Source organism: Lissotriton vulgaris, chromosome 9 (assembly GCF_964263255.1).
Source record: "Lissotriton vulgaris chromosome 9, aLisVul1.2, whole genome shotgun sequence".
Lineage (NCBI taxonomy): Eukaryota > Metazoa > Chordata > Amphibia > Caudata > Salamandridae > Lissotriton > Lissotriton vulgaris.
The window spans coordinates 441,532,755-441,549,942 of NC_141697.1; the positions used below are offsets into that span (position 1 = coordinate 441,532,755).

The window sequence follows — 17,188 nt, forward strand, 5'->3', positions numbered from 1 at the left end:
AACGGAAGCCATGCACTGCCCAGCTGAGGTGTGTGGAATGAAAGGCAGATGTAGCGTAAATCCAGAGCAGACAAGCTGCAAGCGTGAAGTGCACGCGGAGAGAGGCACGCCTACAAGGATGCAGCTGAGAGCGTGCACTGCTTACCGACACTGGGAAAGCAGTGGTCAACGGACGTAGGGTAGCCAGGCAAATGTGAGCAAACACAGCACGGCTTAGCCGAGTGTGTGCTTTCTGACAGAGCAGCCAAGCGCTATACAACTGGGGTGTGCAATCTGATTTGCACACATAGGCAGGTAAACCGAGCTCAGCACTGCCGGGGGTGCACACACACTGCCAGTGAGACCCAATGGGGCCCCGCTGGAGTTGTGGACACAGGCACAATTCTGCAGGGTGCGTTCAAACAGGAAACACACCCAACCGGGATCGACTCTCGATCTGTGCACTCGGGAATGTCTCCCTAGCCCAACCCCCGATGATCATACCGTCTATGCCATTTAGTTAAGACCAGTCTTTGAGGTGTGCACACTGGACGGCCAATCGCTAAAAGCTGGAGGTGTTAACACTAACGGGGGAACCTATCGCCGTCCAGGTAGAAAGTTGGGCACACTCGCGCATGCACTGCACGGATGGGCTGTGCACAAAACAGGGTATCATTTACACCACCGGCCGAGGGTATGCAATTATGCATGCAGTCAAGGACACGTGTGTAGAAGTACAGAACTGGCCACCCTACGGTGCAGTCTTTATTACTGTGCCACCCATCAGTGTATTGTGCGCAAATCCAGTGTGCAGTGCGCTTTGACCTGCAGACCAGCGGTGAGCTCTAAGCAAGGCTACAGTTTCTGCTGACCCGGCCAGAGACCAGCCGGAGGAGTGTCCACTGCCGTATTATAATATAGTGGCCTCAGGCCCGGGGAATGTGTGCACACTGGCAGTGTGTACTAATAACCTAATATTTGTAAAGCGGGAACTAATCACCCCGAAGGGTCTCAAGGCGCTGGGTGCCGTCGGGGAGATTATTTAAACTATTGCCCAGAGTCCCATGATGCTGATCTGATCTGCCCCAGGCGCCGGGATCGAACCTCGAGCCCCATGCTCCGGAGGCAGCTGCTCTGGCCGCTGCGCCATACCTCTTCCAGGCTTTGATGCAGTATGTTCACACATACAGGATAAATATATAGCGTTTCTAATAACCTACCACAGACAGACGAGTTGAATCTGTGCACAGATATAGTGTAAACCTTCCTCAGACGCATCAAACCAGTTTAAGAGGTGCCCAGGGATCCAATATGGTTGTGTGTGCTAACCCACTACAGTCCAGCGCACTCTGTGCACGCAGACGTACTGCGCGCAAGTTTCGTTGTTAAGGGTGCACCACCACAGACACCCGCCCGTGTGCTCGCCCTCACACAGTCTTGCACACCCGTGCACGCGCACAGACATACCTACGCGCGCACTTAGGTGCTAGAGCGAGAGAGAGAGAGCGCTAGCTTCTGAATAGCGGGGAATTTGGGCCGACAGCAGGGCACCTTCAGTGTAAACTTGTGCCCTCTGGTCTAGACAGCTGCATGCCGGAGTTAGTGATGGCCGGAGGCGGTGCAAACGGCAGGGAGGCTGTGTGTGTGGGGGCAGAAGGGGGGAGGGGGGAGAAGAAAGGTGTCAGAGGGGGCTGGCGTGTGCAGATTAGGCTCAGCACAGTTGGCGATGGAGATGGTTTCTCGTGTTGAGTGAGGGATGCCCCCACCTCCAGTAGAGGAAAGCTATCGAGCCTGCAGCTGTCTCTTTCCTGTGGGGGAGGGGGCTTTGGGGGTATCACACCGGTGACTGGGGTGGGAGGGCATACGTTGTTGCACTATCTACTCACATGGCACCTCCACTTTGTGCAAGGATTGTGAGGCCTGGATTCAATGCAGCAGTGAAGGAGGTGGGCAGATGTGTGTGGCACTGTTTTGTAGAGGGCCCGACGTTAATGCTAAGGACCCGTTTCTGAGGGGACTGGATTGGTGCGTTACAGTGTGTGCGGTGCAGATATGCTCTCTGGGGGTACCGGCTGAGGTGCCAGAGTGGCGGCGGGATGCACTTGCTTCTTGCACTGGGTGGGCCCTTGATTGTTTATGGGCAGACTCGGTGCCGTGGATGTAGACTGGGGTGGAGGGCAACGGCTTGCTGCTCTTGATACAAAGGGCAGTAGCATTTTATTATTTATTTATTTAGAAGTTTTCTATAGCGCTAACAAGACCCGAAGGTAGCAGAGCGCTTTACAATAGAGGGAATGAAAAGAGAACAACATGACACAAATCCAATAAAGCGATCAGCGAGCGACAATTTGGAATGCGGAAAAGTTCGGACAGCAGGACTTCTTGGTAGCAGGATTCAATGTTACTGCATGGGTTCAGGGGACGCTTGCTGATCCAGGTTACCCGCAACCAAGGGAACGGATCAGGCACAAGGATTTGAGTTGGCTCTTGAATTCTGAATAGGACGGTATAGTTCTGATGTGCGGGGGGATGGCGTTCCATATTTTGGGAGCATTTCCTGAGAACGAGCAGTCCGCAGTTCTCTTCTTTCTGGTTTTTGGTAGGATGAGCAGCAGGGAGTTGGAGCTTCTCAAGCTTCTGGCTTGGCCTGCTTTTTTGAGCTTGTTTGCCAAATATTCCGGTTTGCCGGTGTGGAGGGCCTTGTGGGTGAGGCAGGCCGTTCTGAAGGTGCTCCGCATTTCCACAGGGAGCCATTCGAGTTCTTTGAGTGCCGGGGAGATGTGGTCAGATTTTTTGCAGCCTGTGATCATTCTCGCTGCCGCATGAAGTGTTGTTTTTAGAGGGGCCAGGTGCGATTTGGGGATGCCTGTTAGGATTGAGTTCCCATAGTCCAGTCTTGATAGAACTAGAGATTGCGTGGCTAGTTTGAGGTCCTTATTGGGAATGTAAGGTTTGATTTTGTTCAGAAGTCTGAGGTTGAGAAATGCGCTTTTCGCCGAGTTCTTGATGTGGTTTGTCAGGGTTAGTTTGGGGTCTAGGGTGAAGCCCAGGGATTTAACGGAGTCGGCTAGCGTGAGGTTGCCTTTGAGAGCATCGATCGATTTTAGCCACTCGGTGATTTGAGGGTTGTCTTCTTTGTTTGAGATGAGGAGTGTTTCTGTCTTGTCGGGGTTGAGTTTCAGGTGATTCTTTGTCAGCCAGTCTTGAACTTCATTTAGGACATCGTTAAGTCTGTGGATGTCTTTAAGAGAGGAGGTTTCCAGGTAAATCTGCGTGTCATCCGCGTAGAGGTGGAAGTGGATGTTGGCGTTCCTGAGTAATTTGGCGAGCGGTTCCATGTAGATGTTAAAGAGCTGAGGAGAGAGCACTGATCCTTGCGGGACACCCTTGGTGACCTGCTGGGTTTCGGAGGTGAAGTTCTTCATTTTTATTGTTTGCGTACGGTTATGTAGGAAGGAGGAGAACCACTTGAGAACTACATCGCCGAGGCCGGCTCTTTCTTGCAGGGTCATGATGAGGAGCTTGTGGTCCACCGTGTCGAACGCTGCGGAGAGATCAAGGAGTATGAGGAGGCAGCACTTGTCAGCGTCAAGAGAACCATGAATGTCGTCTATGATGTTCAGCATCGCGGTTTCTGTGCTGCGGCCTTGTCTAAAGCCGGATTGGAGGGGGTCCAGGAGGTTGATGTGGTCCAGATGTTGCGTCAGTTGCAGGAGTACGCAGTGTTCAAGTGTTTTTGAAAGCAAAGGGAGGTTGGATATCGGTCTAAAATTGTTCAAGTCACTTGAGTCCAGGGGCGTGGCCTCCAGCGTGCAGTGGCACTGGGGTCCAGGGGCAACACTGATTATTATTGCACTTTATAATTCAATCAGCAGCCGGGGTGGTGGTAGGGGTGGGAGGGGGTTGACGTTCCTTCCTTGCACTAGCGCCAGTGACGCACTCGGGAGAGGAGAGCACGCGAGACACAGGACGGATGTCCCGGATAATGATGGCACTGCCTCTTGCATTGGAGTGCGAGGTAACAGGGTAGTCACTAGTCCCAGAGGGTTGAGGATATCTTAGGCGGGCTAGGGTAGAACATAGGCTTGGTGAACTTTGTGTGGGGGGGGGGTGAGGGGGGGCACCGAATTAATGCACACTGTAAGGAATGGGGCGAAGGCAGTTTGCACTAGACGGAGGGCAGAGTTTTCTCCTGCTGGATGGAAAGTCTAATTTGTCTTTGTATCACACTTGGGCCATTGCACACCTGAGTGGGAAAGTGGAAAGTGAAAGCTGTAAGGATATTGTTGGGGTTAATAGGAGTGAACAAGCTGCAGCTGGTACCAGAGCTGGCAAACTGGTATGTACATTTCTGTATCCCTACTGGTACAGGGACTACCTGCTACAGGCTGTGAGGGGCGCAGCTGCAAGGCCTACCTTGGTGCTCTGCAGGAGTCACCACGTGTACGTCACAAAGCCTATATCTATACAGAAATGAGTGGAGTGGAGGGGGGGGGGGGGGTCCTGGAGTGTGTAGAGCTCTGCACCCACAATGTTTGTGACCAGCAGGGTTAAGGCACAGTTTGTTCAGAGAGACCATTATCTGTCTGGTCAGTTGACTGTGTGCGCAGTCCTGGCAAGCGCTCTCCGGCGACCTATGCATTATGCACATGCGCAGAGGGGTTTGATGTTGCGAGCCAGTGTAGGGCAAACATGGCTGGTGGTCTGTGGTCTGACCTCTTCATGTAAGAGATGAGCTGGACTGCCTTGTTTTGCCTTTATCAATTGTTCAGGGTCGTTGTGGGCAGTCCTATAGAGATTCAATTCCAATACTCCTGGTTCCACTGCCCGTATTCGTCCAGTACTCCAGGGTGGAATGCATAGGTTCCATTTCAGTACTCCTAGCTGTACTGTATAGATTCAGTTGCAGTACCCCTGGTTCGACTGCCCGTATTCCATTCCAGTACTCCAGGGTGGACTGCATAGATTCCATTTCAGTACTCCTAGTTGAACTGTGTAGATTCCGTTGCAGTACTCCTGGTTCGACTGCCCGTATTCCATTCCAGTACTCCAGGGTGGACTGCATAGATTCCATTTCAGTACTCCTAGTTGAACTGTGTAGATTCCGTTGCAGTACTCCTGGTTCGACTGCATCTATTCCATTCTAGTACTCCAGGATGGACTGCATAGATTCCATTTCAGTACTCCTAGTTGAACTGTGTAGATTCCGTTGCAGTACTCCTGGTTCGACTGCATCTATTTCATTCCAGTACTCCAGGGTTGACTGCATAGATTCCATTTCAGTACTCCTAGTTGGACTGTGTAGATTCCGTTGCAGTACTCCTGGTTCGACTGCATCTATTCCATTCTAGTACTCCAGGGTGGACTGCATAGATTGCATTACAATACTACAGGTTTACTGTGTATATTGCATTGCAGCATTCTAAGTTGGACTGCATAGAATTATTGCAATATTCTTGTTTGACTGTAGAGATTCCATTGTAGTACTCCAAGTTAGACTATGTAGATTCCGCTGCAGTACTCCGGGTTGGACTGTATAGATTCTGTTGTTGTAGTCCAGGCTACACTATGTAGATTTCATTGCAATACTCTAGGTTGTATTGTATAGGTTCCATTCAGATGCTCCAGGTACACAACACAGATTCCATTACAATATTCCAGGTTGCACTGAAGTAGATTCCACTGCAGTACTCCAGGTTGGACTGTACAGAGTCCATTATAATTCTCCAGGTTCCACTGTATAGGTCCCATCGCAATCCTACAGCAATGATACGCACCATCTTGTTTTGCAGCTATGTCTTGTTGCAGTGAATAGGGTTGAGGGTGAAAGACACAGACGTATTAAACTGGATGATGAGGCTGCACACATTGTGCAGTCGGTGACAGGTGTGCAGTTTGTTGCCCTTGCTACGGAGGGCCCAAACCTTTTTACATTAGATGTTGGGACTCAGATCTTTTGAAGTGGATGGCATAGTGACAGCCATTTTTTTCTGGGGTATACAATTCCTCTCTGGTCTGGGCACATGGGCTCAGTGGCATAGCAAGGGTGCACGAGTTTTGGCGGTGGCGGCCTCCCTCCAGCTCTTTCCTGCCATCTCGGGGCGGCAGTCGGCAGCACCCCACCTACCCCCACTCTTCAGTGGGGCCGTTGCGGGGTGGCAATTTGAGGAATCCCCAGCAACCCCCCCCCCCCCCCCACCCCCTCTCTTCAATGCGGCTGCTGCGGGGCGGCAACACACAGTCTTGTTCAGGGCACAAGTCCTAAAAAAGGAAGTAGCAGAACCCTGACGTCACAATAGGAAGTGATGTCACGAAAGGTGGCTTGCACCATTAGACTCATTGCCTCCCCTCGCTCACCCCTTAGATGCGATTGCATCAGAGAAGCCAGCGTGTGAGCAGCGTTCTGAATGAGCTCCGATCTCGCTCCAGAGAGGCCAAAGAGTAAATGTGTGGCTCCATTAGCACCAGTTATCGAGCTCCTGATAAAATAAGTGGGGGGACGCGGTCCACCTGTGTGGTACCCCGACTCGAACCCTGGTCTCGTTCCACTGAATGAGAAGGCTCTTGCTTCCTGGACTTGATGGTGGTGTCCACTGGCCTATTGCACATAGCGGTGAGGACCCAAGTTTGTTGCACTGCATATTGTAACATGAGTTTCCTACCCTGGATGTTGTGCGCATGTGTGCCAAGTGGTTGGTCACTGACTTGTTGAAACCGGTAGGTGAGTGGAAACATAGCATTACTGCACTGGAAGGCATTAGAGTGCACTGACATATTGATGTGGAACAATACATGAAGGCGCAGATTTATTAAAAGTTGCACAGCGCATCAATCAAACCTGCTGTGCTGCGTTTCGCACAGAGGAGAATACGGTACAGACCCATATCTACTAATAAACAATGGGGCTGATGTCATCCTCTGTGCTGGCACTGAAACTGGCTGCCTAGTGCCCCCTCCCCCACTCACTTGTGGCATAGTGCAAAGGTGTGTGCCCGATGTTTAGCATACGCTTTCTACTGGAAAGGTACCTTTGAAGGACAAAAAAGTATCCCAAGACATATGTTAGAACTTTTCAAACATTGTGTGCGGTACAGTGCAGCACAAATGCAATGTTGCAAATAAAGCTATTTCTCCAAATAAACCTCTGCCTCAAAGAGAAGCAATTCTCTGGTGCAAAGCTTTCTATACACATGTTAATAGATAGGGCTTTGCATCAAAAGAAGAATGGGTGGTAGCAAGGGAATGACCCCTTGTCAAAAAGTAATGCGGAGCAGCACAAAGTACTACTATATGTTACTTTTGGACAACTTGCCAGGGCAAAAAAGTTTTGCGCTGGAAAGTAAATAACATGTCAAACCTTTGAGCGGGTTTGTGTAACTTTTGGTGGCTTTGCACTAGTGCAACGTGTTGCTAAATCTGCCCTGTGAGTTGTAGTCACACACTGTTCCTCAGGGCTGGCTGAGAGCAGGATTTGTTGTCCATTGCACTGTAGGGCGTAGGCTAATGCTGGTTGCACCAGCTCCTGGAGGAAGATGCATTGGCCAATTGCAGTATGTGATTGAGCCAGGGCCGCCTCTAGGGCAGTGCGCCTGGTGCGACCGCAGCGGTCGCTGACTGTGCTTGAAGTATATTATGGTTTTAAAAGCACCTGCTGCTGCTTTCCTGGCCTCCGGCAATTTTCAGGCAACAATATAAATGTCAAGATAACTCCAGTGATTAATGTTCTTTCTAGAGAGAGATCAGAGGTTTGTCTAGAGGAAGTTTAGACTCAGTAAGGTAGAGCAGAGGGTTAATGTGCCTGCCACAAAGAACTTGTATCATTCAAATCACAAAGCTCATATAATGTAAATAGGTCGGTGAGTTACTGCTTTTGTCTGAGAGATCCTTTGTTACTTGCAGTTAATAAGGTAAAAAACCAAAATAGAACAGTGAGATATTACCTGTCATCAAAGAGCTGCATACAAAATCCAAGGTATAGCTTAGAGCGTTATGATTTCTTCACCAGTCTTCCAGTATCCTAATATTTAAAACGGGTTAGTATAAGTATAAGTAAGTATAAATCTTTATTCGGTAAATTGATCACCATAAAAGACAACAATATACATTTAAAATACATTCCATACAAGTTATACTAGCAGCAACAAGGGTTGACCATAATTAAAATACGACTCAACACTGACATAATTAATAAAACCACAGACATAAAAAGATACTCCAGGTACTCTGAATTGACAGCTTCAAACAACTCCACTCAAGGTGGGTAGCGGCCTTGCAATCGTTCCCAAAGATCTTAATCTAATGATCCAGGCACTACCTAAAAACTTTGCCACCCCGCATATCAATGGGGTAGATGATAGATCTGAAGTAATCACTCGTAATGCCGAGCGATGGCACCTCATCCCCAGACTTTTACATACTGGTTTCAACCAGTTTTTCCGCGCCACTTTATACGCGGGGCAGGCAAAAAGTAGATGGGCCACAGACTCTTTGGGGGCCGCACAACCAGGACAAGATTGCGAAGGGCCGCCCTGGTTGGACCATTTTGAAGTAAATTCGCGTACCGGGAGGGTACCATACCTTAATTTTAAAAAGAGGGACCTGTCTAGAGGCTTAGTTATCAAATCAAGGAAGGGTTCAAGTTTCCTTGCACTCTTACACTCCAGGAAAGACTCTGTAAGTGAACCCCCAGATATACCACGTAATGCTTCAGCCTGAACCCAATCCCAATATAATTTCTTGATAACCATTTTGGGCGGGGGCGCTTGAGACTCCCAAATATCTCTCAAACCCAATTGGGAGACCAATAGCCTCAAATTTTTCAACCAGCCAATTTTACACCCAGAGTCGAGTAAAATTAGCTCGTCCAGTACTTCAGCGTATTTGGCCAACTCCTTAGTCCTTCTCAGGCGAACCCAAAAAAGCAATGGTCGCAGCCTCACTATATCCTTTAGGGCACGTCTACCAAGGTCTAGTCGCAAAGGGATAAGCGGAGTGGAAACAGGGAGTGCCACCACATCTCTAAAAAACTTATTTTCTGCTAATGTTAGCTCGTTTACATTGTCGAACCCCCATAATTCGGAGCCGTACAATGCAGACGGGAGTATCTGGCCATCGTAGATGGCCATTACCGAGGAGACTGGTTTGCTAATTGATGCCCGGTGCTCTCGTAAGATCACACCCGACACTCTTTTGTGGCCCAATAGCATTTTCGCTAAGTGATCCTTCCAGGTCATTCGACTATTTAGCCGGATCCCCAAATAGTCGAATGCCTCGACCAACTCCAAGGGAGTCCCATTAAGCAGAAAGTTGTTTTTAAAATTTTTGGAGGGTGAAAAGGCCATCAATTTGGTTTTAGTGGTGTTGATGGTTAGGCCCCTCTCTGTACAGAAGGAGGCGAAACGCTGCAAGAGTTTGTGCAGGCCTATCGGGGATTTAGCTATCAGTAAGGTGTCATCAGCAAAGAGTAGGGTCTGAATCTTTTCCCCCGCCAGGGTTGGGGCATCTGTCTCCTCTCCTCTCAGATGGTCCACCACTCCGTTCACAAACAAGGAGAAGAGAGTCGGAGCCATGACACACCCTTGGCGGACTCCACTCCTCACAGGTATCCTGTCTGTCAGTTGGCCCTGGGTACCCCATCTAATCCTAGCGTATGTCCCCTCGTGGAGTCTTACAATTAATCTTAAGAGTGGGCCAGGAAAGCCCATACCTTCCAGAATCTCCCAAAGTCTAGCACGGGGGACCAGGTCGAAGGCTGTTTTGAGATCTATGAAGGCCATATATAGGCTCCCCTTCTTGATGGTAACTGCCTTCCAATAGATCCCAAACAGCCGGAAGACCTGGTCCATCGTGCCCACCCTCTGGCGAAATCCGGCCTGCAGATGAGAAAGAATGCCTTCCTCCTCCATCCAGTCGCCCACCCTGGCGATAATGACCCTGCCAACCACTTTCTGGACCACGTCTATCAGACTAATCGGTCGGTAGTTGGCAGGGTCATCTCTTGCCCCCTTCTTGTACACTGTGACCACCTCGGCACCCTTCCATGAATCTGGCACGGGGTGTCCCTTTACTAACAAGTTCATTATGGTGGCTATTAAATTTGCCCAGGATAGAGGTTCAGCAATCAAGAGGTCCCCAGGGATCCCATCCGGCCCAGCTGCCTTTTTGGGCGTCAGATGATTAATTGCTGCCACTACTTCGGAGGCCATAAATAAGCACTCCATCTCCCCGTGAGGATCCCCTCCCACCCCACAAGCAACCAGGGGGCTAGATGTATCTTCACTGCCGCCATACAGAGATGAAAAGTGATTGAACCATTGCTGACAGGTTATATGGGTTGCTAATGGCTGGGATTTACCCCGTCTAGCTCTATTAATTAGATCCCAAAAAAGTGTCGAGTCCCTCCTGCTAACGGCGTCTGTTATTTCCCTCCAGTGCTCCTCCTCCCATTCACGCTTTGCCAGAGCAATTGCTCTCAAGTACTCCCGCCTGGCCGCTCTAACCAGAGTAGGGTTCTTTGAGAGCAAGGCAACTGACAAACTTTTCCTCTTCCTCCTGCAGTCCGTAGAATACCATGGGTTGCTGGATATGGGGGACGACCTAATAGATCTACGGGATTTCCCTTTAGAGGTGAAATAAAGACTCACTTGATCTATCGTGCCTTTATATGCAGAGTTTAGTTGTAAAGAAAGGTACGGAGGTCCAGCGACCACCCGTTCCATTGCCTCCAAGTCCCTATTCAGGGCTACGATGTTAAATTTAATGGTCTCTAGTTGGTCTGCGTTTAACTGGGCCTTGTCCCACTTCAATCTACGGTTGCTTTCGTAGGGGATGATCTCTTTGGTTAGTTTCAGCGGTGCACTCGTCCCTTTCTCTTTAGTTTTTCCCCATTTAAACTTGCAGCAAAGCGGATTATGATCGCTATCCTGGGTGGGTACCACCTCCATATCAATAAGGTCCTTCCACATACTAATACTCATTAGAATATAATCAATTCTGGACGGGGCCGATAGCCTGTTAAAAGTTGTTGCACCTAATATATCAGACTGGGTCCTACCATTAAGGGCTCTTAATTTGTGCTCCCTAGTGAGGGCATTCAGTTGGATTGCCCTAGCAGACCATTTCCGGATGGGGGGTACCGTCAAGGGGGGGATAGACCACCTAGAGTCGTCCTCCTCAGTACCTAGTGGGTCATCACCAAGAAGAGGTTCGAACGTACAATTAAAATCGCCACCCACCATAATTCTAGCTGAGGGAGGGCAATTAGCTAGAGCAGAATCAAGGCTCAAAATGGTTACTGATGTATTATCCCCCACAGCCCCTCTAGCGTACACATTAAATAGTTCAAGCCTCATCCCCTCTATATGGCCCTTGGAAGAAAGGTGCATTAAATCATTACACTGGGTGTCATTAGAGGCCATGTCCCAATCTAGGTCAGTTCTTATCTAGACTATAAGACCTCCTGCTGGTCTACCTTTCCCTCTACTTATCGCTGGGGAAAAGAAGGTTGTGTAGCCAGATTTATCAAGCGGAATCAAACACCAAGTTTCTTGGAACAGGCAGACATCGAACTTCTCGATGAATTCATGCCATTCAGGTATGTCTAATTTCCTTTTTAGCCCAGCTACGTTCCAGGAAATCAGATTTATTACCCTAGAACCCTTGTGCACCAGAGAGTACCCTTCCGCGATCACCCCCCCCGGCTCCATTCCCACACCTCTAGATTGGTGGCTGTTACCAAGTTGCCTGTCGGGTTCAACACAATCAACAATACCAGACATATCCGGGGCATCAAAATGGGGCATACTCGAGTGGATTACATTAGGGTCTTCTGTGGTGCCCTCCTGGGAAATGACACAAATAATTCCTCCTTGCTGGGGGACCACTCCATGTCTACCGCCTCCCTCCTCCATAGGCTGTAAGCATCAGTCGCAGTCCTCCATACCGCTGAGCTGCGAAAACCTGTTGAAAGTATCTAAGGGGGTGAAGGGTCTAAGATGCTCCATTGCACCATTGTGGCTTAAGTGATGGCTCTGTGGAACCGTAGACCAACCAGACTTACCATTTGGGAAAAGCTGATGCTGGCCAAATACCTGATGAGTATTATTATAACCAAACTGCGTGGGCCATGGGGCATAAGACTCTTCCCTACGTATGGGGGGGTAAGGAACCGACCTCGGGTAAAAGTAGGTTAAGGGCCTAGGTATAATAGAGTTTCCTCCTCCTGCATATGGCCAGTTTAAAATGTAATCCACTGCACGGGGGTCTCTAAAATTGACCACCACTAGATCCCCGTCAATGTCTTTCCTAGTGTTACCCAACCACGGGAGCCTTCTAACATGTACAATATCTCCATCCAGATTTGGGGCTATAGGCCTGAATGTCCTCAGCCAATGGATTATTTTATTTTTCAATTGGCCATAACCTTCCTTCTTATTGTCTGCTAATGGAGGAACCCCGGTCATGACTACTACATAGGGCACCGCCTGGGGTGGAATTTCCACTTGAGGTACCCTAGTTAAAGGACCTCTAGTACGTCCCACTTCCCCCTGTCTCTCACTACTAATTACTGGGGGAGCCTTTGTCAATGGCCTTTTGGCGCCACCTTCTTTCCCAGCTACAGAAATGATGGGGGTCATTGTAAGATTTTCTTTATGAGTAGCAGGCGCCGTCTTTCCCTGGTGCTGAGACGACTGCTTAGACGGCTGGAGTAGAGCAGCGGGGGTAGCTACTGGGGGTTTTACAGTCTCGGTAGACGAGACCCCAGTACAAGGTATAGGTTGTGTTCCCCCACTCCCCTGGGGTCTGGTCACCGTGGCCATACTGTTTAAGGCAGCCTCTACTAAGGCCAATCTATTTTCGACTTTCCTAAGACTCTCAATCACGGGTATCAACAGAGACCTCAGTAAAAGTTCGAGATCCCCTGCAGGTGGAGGAGGAGTCGATGAATTAATAAGTAAGGGCCCCTGACTATTAACTAAACCTACTGTATTAGGGACCTCAACAAGCGGAGTAGCCACCATTGGTAATGCCTCGGGGTTTACAGTAGTTGCAACTTCCATGGTAGCCCTTACATGCGGTGAAGATAATTTAGGGCCTTTGCCAAAGTCTAAATGGGAAATTTTAACTTTGCCTTTTCCCGCCCTTAATTTCCTCCTTTTTTTATTTGGTGGTGGGCCGTGTATCTGTGCAACCACTAGTTGCTTGGCTTTCAGTGGTTTAGGCTTCAGGGGGGCAGCAGGGACCTGAGTAGGGGGGTCAATCACTATAGGATCAAGGGACATACCAGGTGAAGATGTGCAGTCACGCAGTAAAAGTGGGAAGCCTTCTTGACTGACGGTTTCCCTCCCAAGGTCGATTAAGTCCCCCTCGGTGAACACGGATACAGACGCAGAATCCAGAAGGGATCTGTTTTTCAAGCTTTCGATTGAACGCCTCCGCTCAGCCCTGCGTTCAGCCATGGTCAATTCCTTCTCCCCCTCGGACAGTACCTTGGGAAAGTAATTGTCTAGTGACCCATTGCGAAGTTTGCCCTTCTTCCCAGGTGATCCCCCAACAGGTAGAGTAGCCATTAACTAACCTGTAACACAATCCTACGGTAAGGTTTTTTGGAGAGTGGGCCCAGCCCGGCCTACTCTGGCCTACGAGGGTCTCAGAGGGTCCGCCCTTAGTCCGGGCTTTGTCCCGGGAATGGTCCCGCACACGCGTCCCGCTAACGCGCAGCCCTCCCAGATGATATACGATATTTGGTATAGGGGGCGGAGACTCGGGAAGAGGCAACAGGTGTGCTTGGTGGAGCTCGCACAGCCTGATGGGCCTCGCAGTCCCGTCCTCCGGCGCTTGCTGGGTCCCACGCAGACAATAGTCACCAACGGGGCTCCCAATGGCAGTACAGCGCTCCAAGTCCTTCAGACACGCAGAGTCTCCTCAACGAGCGGCACCCGCGGAGCGGGGGCCGCGAGGAGTTTAAGGGCGAACAGGCAAGCAGGGGGGCGGAGACTCGGGAAGAGGCAACAGGTGTGCTTGGTGGAGCTCGCACAGCCTGATGGGCCTCGCAGTCCCGTCCTCCGGCGCTTGCTGGGTCCCACGCAGACAATAGTCACCAACGGGGCTCCCAATGGCAGTACAGCGCTCCAAGTCCTTCAGACACGCAGAGTCTCCTCAACGAGCGGCACCCGCGGAGCGGGTGCCGCGAGGAGTTTAAGGGCGAACAGGCAAGCAGGGGGGCGGAGACTCGGGAAGAGGCAACAGGTGTGCTTGGTGGAGCTCGCACAGCCTGATGGGCCTCGCAGTCCCGTCCTCCGGCGCTTGCTGGGTCCCACGCAGACAATAGTCACCAACGGGGCTCCCAATGGCAGTACAGCGCTCCAAGTCCTTCAGACACGCAGAGTCTCCTCAACGAGCGGCACCTGCGGAGCGGGGGCCGCGAGGAGTTTAAGGGCGAACAGGCAAGCAGGGGGGCGGAGACTCGGGAAGAGGCAACAGGTGTGCTTGGTGGAGCTCGCACAGCCTGATGGGCCTCGCAGTCCCGTCCTCCGGCGCTTGCTGGGTCCCACGCAGACAATAGTCACCAACGGGGCTCCCAATGGCAGTACAGCGCTCCAAGTCCTTCAGACACGCAGAGTCTCCTCAACGAGCGGCACGGGTTAGTTATGATAGAAATAATTTCTGATTATTAACCACTTCGATGCTGATGACGAGCTCAGCTCGTCATGTAACGCAGTAATTTTAAAAATGCCGCACACAGCGGGAAAAGCCGCCGCAGCGATGCGGTTAAAGAGAACCCCCAACCATGACGTTGCTTCTCCAGACCAAGCTGTCTGGAACTATCCTGCCTACCAGGGTGGATACCGTGTGACTCCTACACCTTGCAGTCCTCTTTCTTATGCAACATTTCCTATACACTGATTTACACACCTATGATTGATTTTCTCTGTGTAGTGTGTGATGTAAAGTGCTCTGACACCCGACCCTGGTATGAGTGGCGGCCCTCCATAAAACAAATTAAATGATGCATGTGAGAGAGAGAGAGCAGTTATGGAGACTTGAGGGGCAGTGTTTAGGGGTGGTAGAGAGGGAATACGTGGCTGAGGTGGTCATTGGGGGAGGATGCCAACAAATACTTTCGCACTGGGCGCCCCCAGCGATTAAGCCGGCTCTGGATAGAGCACAGTTATTTATGGTGCATTGCACTTCATGAGAACGATGGTCGTGTCATATAGGCATTAGGTTTATAGACTAAATGATGATGTGTGTATAGAAACTGGTGGCACATGATTGGTCATGAGTTTTGAGCCCACAGGATTATTGCATTAGATTGTGGAGATGCATGAATATTGTCCTGTGTGAGTGGCTGGTCACTGACTTAGTGAACATGGCAGCTGAGTGGAAGCACAAGTTAACTCCACTGGCTGGTGATAGGAACCCAAGCCTGTTATAGTGGAGTGGGGCGCGAAGGGTCTTCATGGCAGTCTTGTTACATTGAGCAAGTGGGGGCACAGCTTGTTGCACTGCAAAGCAGGGGAGTGCTCAGGACACATTTCACTGGATGGCAGTGCGGGTGAAGAGCAGTCTTGTTACATTAGATGGTGGTACACAGGGGTTGCGGGAAGAGTGTGTAGGCTTGTCCTATTGAATGATAGCGGTATCATTTTGGGACTCTTAATGATGAGGTGCAAGAGAGGGCCTTGTTTACCCGGATAGCTCAGTTTCCAATTTTGTACCTTAGATAGGTGGGTCTGTTGCAATTTAAGGGGCACTTATTTGGTTTTATCAAAGATGAGGCAACTGCCTGCTGCCCTGAATGGAGGAAGCACATGAATGAAGGGCTGTGATCATTACTGCAAACGTCCATTGGACACAAGCCCATGGTGCTCTGTGACTGGGGCACAGACGTGTCCCACTAGATGGGGGCGTGGAGTCTCTGGGAGTCTTGTGCTGGGTTGTGGAGACTTAGGCTTATACCCTAGGTGCTTATTGCAAAGGATGATGAGATGCAGGCATGAGTAGTTGCAATAGGTGGTGTGGCCACATGTTGTATGAATACGATGATGAGGTAAAGGCTGGGTTGTGGATGGACTGCCCATTTGCATTGGGTGGGCTAGTTAGGCACACATGTTTAGTGCCCTGGATTGATGAAGGCGTATGCATGTTTCTCTTGGTGTGAGGCCTGTTGGCACAGTTTTATTTGCATGCAATAGTGGGGGACGTAGGTAAAACGTTTGCCCTGGACAGTAGAGGCTAGAAATATCAAAAGAGGGAGGGGGAAGCAAGGAATGTCTAACCCCCACTCTGCTTCCAAACGTATGTACCAAAATATCTAAAGTGAGTGCGATCAGATGTTGTGGGAGGATCTCTTTGGAAAGTTATTTGGGACCCTCATCAGCTATTTTTGGTCAATGGCATGTTTTTGCCACCGACATATTAATAACCGGTAGCATCATCATCAGTTCTTAACCTCCACCAGGAGGTAGTCTCTCAGATCAAATAGATTATGTGGGATCCGTATCATACAATGATCTAAAATTACCTCCTAACCAGGAACACTAGGTTGGGTAAGATTAAAAACAGAAGAGGATGTGCATAGGGATATATGAGGTATTTCCCATATCATAAAATATAAAACAGCTCTACACGTTTCAGCCTACTTTTGCCTCAGCGGGTCGATGTCTTTTATCAGGGCTAACAAGGATGGATGGATTCCTTTTCTGAGTCAGTTGGGACACTATCCACTGGCTTGTACTTAGTGTAGATGGGTTCACTCTATGTGAGTGTCAGAGAAAACAGCGTCTAAGTCCCTCCCGTCCTCAATATCCAGGACTAGAGGGACTTTCTAAATATGGAGATGCTGCACCTGAAGGAGGGCAGCCAGCGGGGCCCCCACCAACCTATTGGGCCCATGTGATTTAAAGAGAAGAGGAGAACAAAGTTTTCTCCGACATTCACATAGAGTGAACCCATCTACACTTCAGTCCTAGCCAGGGGATAGCGTTCCTACTGGCTCAGAAAAGGGATCCATCCATCCTTGTTGGCCCGGACAAAAGCCACCAATCTGCTGGGGTGCAAGTAGGCTGACACACTTACCCCTGTTTAATACTTTATGATGTGAGGGACACCTCATATATCCCTGTACATATCCTTTTCTGTTTTTAGTCGTACCCCTACCCAGGCTTTAATAAACCTAGCGTTCCTGGTTGGGAGGTTATTTTAGATC

General features: G+C 49.9%; 1 protein-coding gene across 3 annotated transcripts in view; it reads left to right on the top strand.

Annotated features, from left to right (window-relative positions):
• KIF26A (kinesin family member 26A) overlaps positions 1–17,188 on the top strand; it is a 245,750-nt gene that overhangs the window by 12,305 nt on the left and 216,257 nt on the right. The window lies entirely within an intron of this gene.